The following is a 7,501-nucleotide window of genomic DNA, read 5'->3' on the forward strand; positions in this document are numbered from 1 at the left end:
GTCAAAATTCTGTCTGATGAGAAAAGCAACAATAAGCTCTAAAAGTCACTGTGTGAGAAGTCAGGCTAAACAAAGTGTCAACATTGATGAGAAGTTGACAGTGGTTATCTTATCGCATGTCAGTGGTACGACAACTCACCATGGCCGTGCCCATGGCACTACTAAAACTTAAGTCATAGGACCTCTCAGACTCCCTCTGATTCACATGTTTCTCTTGCCTGCCTTTGCCGCTCTTCCAGTGCTGATACACATCATCAAGTTTTACTTCATTATCTTATAGATACACCTTTGTTCCCATGAGCATGTTACAGTGACTTTCTTCCAGTCAATTCCTTGATTTGGTCTTAATGCTGTTCATGAGACTAAACACTTGCTTGGACTCTGTGCTTGAGGTTTGAAATGTGGCACATATGTCCATGAGCTGTGCCACTACATTGTACTCCATGGCATTTTGAACTGTGAAGTTCACCATATCGTGAAAACATTTTAAACAATCACACTTGTTCCTCTCTGTTATCACGTACTTCAAGGCATTATATTGCGTAACAATGGAATACACCACAAGCATGGTAGGGTCTGATTCTAAACAGTGCTCCTTACAATCTAAAATGTCTTTGTATTTTTCAGCAATATGCTTAACATTTTCTATTCCAAAGTCAAAACTGCATTGTTGAGTGGCTCATGAATCAAAATGGAAACTTGCCCTGTCCTTCAGTTTGTTTTCTGAAAATCTTTTCTACATATGCTCATACACCAAGTCAATAAAACTCAGAATAGATGTGGTACTGAAGTCCTTCTCGTTGTCAGAGTATGTTGAGATCAGATCTCTAACTATGCTACTCCAGTACACTTCCTAGCCAAGGTACTGTCCCCTAATCTGGTTGATCTTGCCTTGTGCAAACTGCATTGCTTTAATTGTGGTATGACTGCTTTTTTGGAGTAACTTGGACAAGTCAGCTAGATCGCAAAGAATAACATTTAACACTGCCAAATAAATAAGATAAGTGGGGTCAGTTTCTTGAAAAAGAATTTTGTCACGGGATCATGTATCTCCTTCATTTCCTGTTCAAAGGATTTTAGCAACACATCACAATTCCATATTAATGCATTCACTGAAAAATGTCTTGATAACCACAGCCATTCCCTGAGGGGTCACAATGATAAAGCATCACATTCAATGACTGATGCTTTTTCTTCAAATTTCGATTTTCTCAAAGGATATCCGTAAAACACTGAATGAACAGTTCTTAACACGGTTTCTACTTCCCTAATCATAGGCACCTTTTTCCAAGCATCCCAGATGCCCAATTCTTCATGGTGAGCTACACAGCTTGTTGCCAATTATAACGGATGCACCATCTGGTATGAACATCACCATTTTCTGCAGTTTCAGTCTATTGGCAGAGTAATATTCAGTAATGACTGAAGTGACAGCTTTTGCATTGCAAGACGTTGACTTTACAATTCCACAAAACACTGTTTTGTACATTGAATGTGATGGTGCCGCAAGAGATCTGATCTTAAAGTAAATAACTCACTTTTTCCTAACTGAAATGTATGTTCTTTCATCAACAATGAGTGTGATGAATGGAGCATTGCAAACTTCTGCCATGATTTGTGATCTGACTATGCAGCTGATGGACTTCAGGATTTTAAACGCATCATTTTTACTTCTCCAGCTATCTGGTATTTTGGCCTAGTGCGCTATGTGATTGTGGATTTCTTGCACAGATAGCATCGAGGTGTTTAATTTTACAGCTAGAAATACATTGTGCTGTAGAACTTTGATCTCTTCATGCTTGGAACGGTGTCGATCAACCGTGGCCTACCTATTAACTCTCTCAGTGGAAGTTTGTGCCATCATACTGCACAATCCAAACCACAGTTTCTCTGCCGAATTCTTGCACCTGAGAGCCTGTGCAGCAGACATGGACTTTTCCGACTAAAGGGCGTTTCATGTATTCCAATTTCCACCCATCTGCCCATTTATTTCCTGTAGAAAATGTGCCAGTAACTTTAGCTTCCGTACATACTCCGCTAATCAGGCCCACATCAGCATTGTACTAAAAAATCTCTCCAAGTACCTTATCCTGTGATTTCTGGGACACTGTTCTGACTATTTCCTTTAACCAATCCTCTTTGAAAGCAGCACCACATTTCTTCTTAGGTGGTGCTGTAGCAGCTGCAGCACTCCCATCCTTTGATGAAGAAGACTTAGATCTTTTGAAGTTAAACAGTTTATCCCTAATCTGGTTAAAAAAAAAAAGAAATAGCAATTATTTGCATGGAAACAAAGTGCTGTGCTGCTGATGTCCTTGTGTAAGTGGGGAACTTGCATGCATCAGACCAGGGCAGACACCTTTTATGCCCTGGGCCCTGACCAATAGCTTGCAGCTCGAAATGTTTACCAAGCCCAGACCAAAAAGCAAGACTACAAGTAGAAACATGTTTTTCTAATATGAGCTACAGAACACATGATGAAGACTACGTGAGCAGCTTACACCTCAGTTGGAGTCCACTCACCACCCATAATGAACTGAACTAGGAATGCTCAGCTAGGCTGGCTAGAACTGCAGTACCTGCACTTAAACATGTCTAATGCTGTTGGTTGTCCGCTTAATCCATGTATTTCCAGTTCCATCAATGCAATTTGTCACCACTGCCCGAGAAAAACTCACTGCTTTCCATCAAATCTGATTTCTTATCTAGTATATTTTCTTTTGTGATGAAAACACCATTGTTTCTCCCTGCATGTAAAATAAAATAATGACTGCAACACAGCCAAGGATCGTGGTTGATCGCCCTTTACCAGCACATCAAGGTGGGAGTGACTATTTGACCTTGTTTGAACGTTGCTGGCATTTGACCTCTTCCAACATCATGTTGGGCATAATAGCCCACCTGTCCTCCACCTGTACCTACAGCCTGACTTCACAAAACATTACTACCTTTGCTCAGCGTACTCTGCTCACATTAGACCTCCCAAAATTTAATTTCGAAGGCCTATGGTGCCAAGAAGACATACCGATGGATGAAGCACACTGCCTAAAACCCAGAAATATAAATGTATCCATCTTTAAAGGATGGAAGACTCATCCAGTCAAATTCAAAATGGTTACATCAAGGTTTCTGTTGAGCCCACCTCAATGGACACATATAGCGTGTGTGACCCTTTTGATGCCACCCTAATTCCCATCAACAGAAATTCACCCATGGCGTGGGAACATGTATTTAAGGGCACGGCAGGTGGGGAGCAGGTGCAAGTGGATCTAGGTCACTTCACCTAAGCCCCCCCACCTTCTTCGCCGTGCCTTTTCCTTCTTGCTCTTAACTCTTAGATCAAGGGTGTCTCTCACCCGGGGCGTCCGAAGCGAAGAGCAGACAAAGAAAAGGGCAATTCTTGTTTGGACCTGGTCAGACCAGGAGGACCAAGGGGTTCGACCCCATGCTCAGACAGCAGGTAAGCATGCACCAACATGTGTTTACTCCCTCTGTCCCCACATACCCTCCCCACCCACTCTGGTCCCCTTGCGATGTTCCCTTGTGCCCCCTCCCTTCCCGCACACACGTGTTGCCTGTTTTGCTTGATTGTTCTACCCTGCTCCCCCTCCTCCACCTCCAGCCTACTTGTACCGGAGTCAGTCCTGATACATTTTGGTTTCACCATCACCGTTTTATGCCCAATGCTGGATTTGACTTTTATGGACTTCATTGATTCAAGGTGTGTCACCCTTTCACAGCTCTCATGCTGGACTTCCTTTGCAACTTGTACTCATGGTGGCCCTGAATCATGCTGTTCCCATCTTCATCTTGTATCCTCGCTTGCAACATTATGGACCTCATTACAAATCAGGCGGTCCGGAAATAACGGTGGCGGTAAACCCGCTGCCACCGTTGTTTCCGGACCGCCTGATCCCGACTCCTGCAGGCGGGAGGTGATGTTCCCGCCAGGTCTGACCTGGTGGGTTTTAACACCGCCCGCCTGCAGGCAGACGAGGAAACACCGGCAGCATTACGAGATGCTGCCGGTGTTTCCATGAACCCCATTCCCATTGAGTCCTATAGGACTCAATGGGAATGGGATTAACACCATTCCGCCTCCGTGATTCCCGGGAAACTGCGGTTGTAATGCCCCGGTAATTCCAGGAATCACAGAGGCGGAATAATCGCTGGACTCGTAATGAGGCCCTATGTGTTGCTACTGACTTCTGCAATTGTATTTGCTCTCCCCTCTTGCTTCTCCACACTTTTTGCCTACTTACTCTCTGTTCTCTCCTCCTTTCCCTTTCTCCCTTTTCCTATCTCCTGCCCATCTCCCGTTACATTCTTCTATGCACTTACTCTATCAGAATTGTTCATGGACCTAGTATGAAGCATCCTCGTCTGTCTTCGCCCCCTTACTTATTTTTTTTCCTCCCCCTCCAGTACTATCTGAAATGTCACCAGGCCTAGTACAATAGTCGCTTGATTTGTTCCTCCCCTCTCTTTCTGCACCCCTCTCCCTCACCTTTTGTTTTTCTCTGGCTCTACCAGAAATGTTGTTAAGTCTAGTATGGTAGTTGCCTGCCTGTCTGTTTCCATTTCCTTCCCACTCTCCCCCTCCCTTACTTATCTATGTCTTAGCTCTTGCACTATCTGATATGTCGTCAGGCCAAGTACGATAATTAATTTCACACCCTTAATGTTCATGGCCTGTAAGAATGTCATTGTATTTTCCCTTGTTCCCTCCCTTGCCTTGAAGTGCTTTGAAACAAGGTGCTATACAAATAAACTATCATATCATATCATAACAATGTTACTAGAGAGTGGGATAGGGGTACAATATGGGAGGTTCCCAGTCAGCAGATCTGTAGGAGAAGAGATACTGGGGATATGTAGGGAGAGATGCTGCAGAGGTAGGGATGATGTATATGAAGGCAGTAAGCAGGCCATGACATTATATTCAGAGGAGGCAGTAAACAGAATACAAACATCAAATAGCTTGCATAGACTAGCTGGAATACAGACAACAAATGAAAATGCACATTAAGCATGTTTTAAAACGATCCGCTTCAGGGCTAATAGGTCATCTGTCCAGTTTGCACTGTATACATATATTAACCCAAATCTAACCAACTAACACTTTCCCATTAATTGAAAATGTACCTTTAACAAAGAAGTGAAAAATGCTTCAGATGGAATGACAAATGTAATGTGCTGTTTTACAGTAGAATTATAATGTGCAGGCAGGTTGCTGGCTGTGATTCATTGCACAAACTGTGATGGAAAATATGTGCTCTGGTGAAAAACACCATTGTACAGAGGAAATTATTGTTATAAATCAATTCATAAAGTTATGCTTCCAGAGAAACCAGCTTGGATGATGTGTATATGTCAGAAAAAAAGGCAGGTTTTAGTTAGAGTAACAGGGCTAACATATAAATTCAGGAGACAGAAGAGGTGTGGGCAGAGGTGATTCAGAGAGGAACAGGAGTTCAGCTGACAGAAGGGCAGAGCAGCAGGCAGAGTGTAGAATCGTTCAGTGCAAGATCTTCCAGGAAGATGGGGCCTTGAGCTGTGTCCTTCGTGAGTGAGGAGGTCTGCAGAATTTGTGATACTCCTGCATGCAGATAATCAAGTTCAGAGGGGTTTTCCATGATAACAGCACAGAAGCCTCACACACTGGAAGTTACCATTTGTAAAAGTGAAGAGCATGTACGGATAATTGAGCTTATCTTTAGAGGCAGTCAGGTCAAATGGTCACTTTATGAACAGTGTCTTGAAAATGATAAACTTTGAAGTGTAAACAGAGAAAAGGAAATTTGGCATGCTGTTGTGATTTTGTTTTTGATTCTTCTCTTAGACTGTATAGTCTGCCAATTGTGTCGGGACTCAAGGTCTGGGTAAGATAAGAACTGTGGATGTTTTATCATGAATACTGACTGATTATGCAATCTAATGTAGAGGTGCTATTTTGTATTAATGTTCATACCGCATAACCTGTTTTCAAACAATAGTGCATATAAAAGAAATCCATTTTAAAACTGAATAAGTGGGGTTGCGTTTTCTGTGTCTAATTGTATTCCATGACACAAAGAGGATGTGAAAACACAGGGAAGAGCCCAGTGTGTCAAAAGAAGTAACACATTTTACCATGGGTGGTATAGCAGGAAGTAAAGTTTGGCACTCTTAGCAAGTAAGTTCATAAGCTTATGATGCATGTGTGACTGGTGAACCATTCATGATGAAAAGTTTCTTTTGAACAAATCTGTCCAAGCGAGTAGTCCAGTCTCGTACATAAGTGACTGGAGTGACGGTTAGCACTGTCGAGTTGCCTTATGTACAAAGTCCATTATTCTGTACTTAAGGTTGACCCTAAGTGCAATACAAGTATTAGAGCGGAGTCTTGTCACATCATATAGGGCAATATCATAACCACGCTGTACCACCATTTTACCATTATTTTACCATGGTACTAAAATACCACCAAATTAGGTATAGCCTAACAGAAAAAATTCATTTGTCAAAGGGTATTGTATAACCATAACACTATAAAAAAAATACAAAAATAATGATGTCATTCACTCATCTTCAAATACTGAACTCAAATGATTGAACCCCTAAAACAATGAGCATAACACACAGGATAATGTGCAGAGAAAAGTATTGCAATCTAATCTCAAAATCATTCCTACAAAACCAGAGATGTTAATTACGGCAGGTTTATATTCAATAGAGCAGCAGCAGACAGACAGAACAATGGCGAATGCACCCACTGTCTTTATCCTTATGTCATCTTTACTATATACATTTTTCTATTTCAATTGTGACCACTCCCCCTACTGCTATGCTATCTTTCCTTTTCCTTTCTTCCATAAATTAATCAAGGGAAAGTGCAAACGCAGTCCCCCTCTCCTACAAATAATGCAGTGGAGTATCCCGCATTTGGGGACATCACAGGGGTCAGTAGATCCAAAGTGCAATGGATGTGCCTCATGACTGGGAGATCTGCCTTTCTGATCACAGACTCTCCCCTGCCACGTAAGTATGAGTTGCAAGCATAAGGGCAGGGGTTGAACCTGTCCTGGAAGCCCCGCTAAGTGAGGGTGAGAGAAGGCAGACACTGACCCAGCCCCAGCCCTTCTGGAAGCCCTGAGCCTCTGCAGAGCTGCCTAGCCTATGTCAGTGAAGCTCCAGCAGGCAGAACCGAGCAGAAGAGGCATATTTTAGTGCAGTTCCTTTCTCCATCGCCCTGCTCAGCCCCAGATTTGCATAATACATTTGGGCCTGGCTGGTGGCTGCCAGTCAGAAGCAGGAGGGCTTGAGCAGGTCTGTTGCAGTCTGCCCACTGGCCTGTTGGCCCCATGTGGGCCCATGGCTCTCCTAGTCGCCAGAGTGCCCAACCTAACAAGAGCGTCTCAGGCAGGGTGCCCACCGACACCCTCTCCCCGACATAGCAATTCATGTATGCAGTAAGCAGCCTCTATTTTACTCACCACCAGTGCCACCCCAGTTATCCAAG

General features: G+C 43.2%; 1 non-coding gene across 1 annotated transcript; it reads right to left on the reverse strand.

The window, feature by feature from the left end:
- Positions 1–6,863: 6,863 nt before the first annotated feature.
- LOC138496223 (U1 spliceosomal RNA) lies at positions 6,864–7,028 on the reverse strand. Its single transcript, XR_011277761.1, has one exon. It is a non-coding gene; the product is annotated as a U1 spliceosomal RNA (small nuclear RNA).
- Positions 7,029–7,501: the final 473 nt, after the last annotated feature.

Source organism: Ambystoma mexicanum, chromosome 10 (assembly GCF_040938575.1).
Source record: "Ambystoma mexicanum isolate Mex_15411 chromosome 10, UKY_AmexF1_1, whole genome shotgun sequence".
NCBI classification, from domain to species: Eukaryota; Metazoa; Chordata; class Amphibia; order Caudata; family Ambystomatidae; genus Ambystoma; species Ambystoma mexicanum.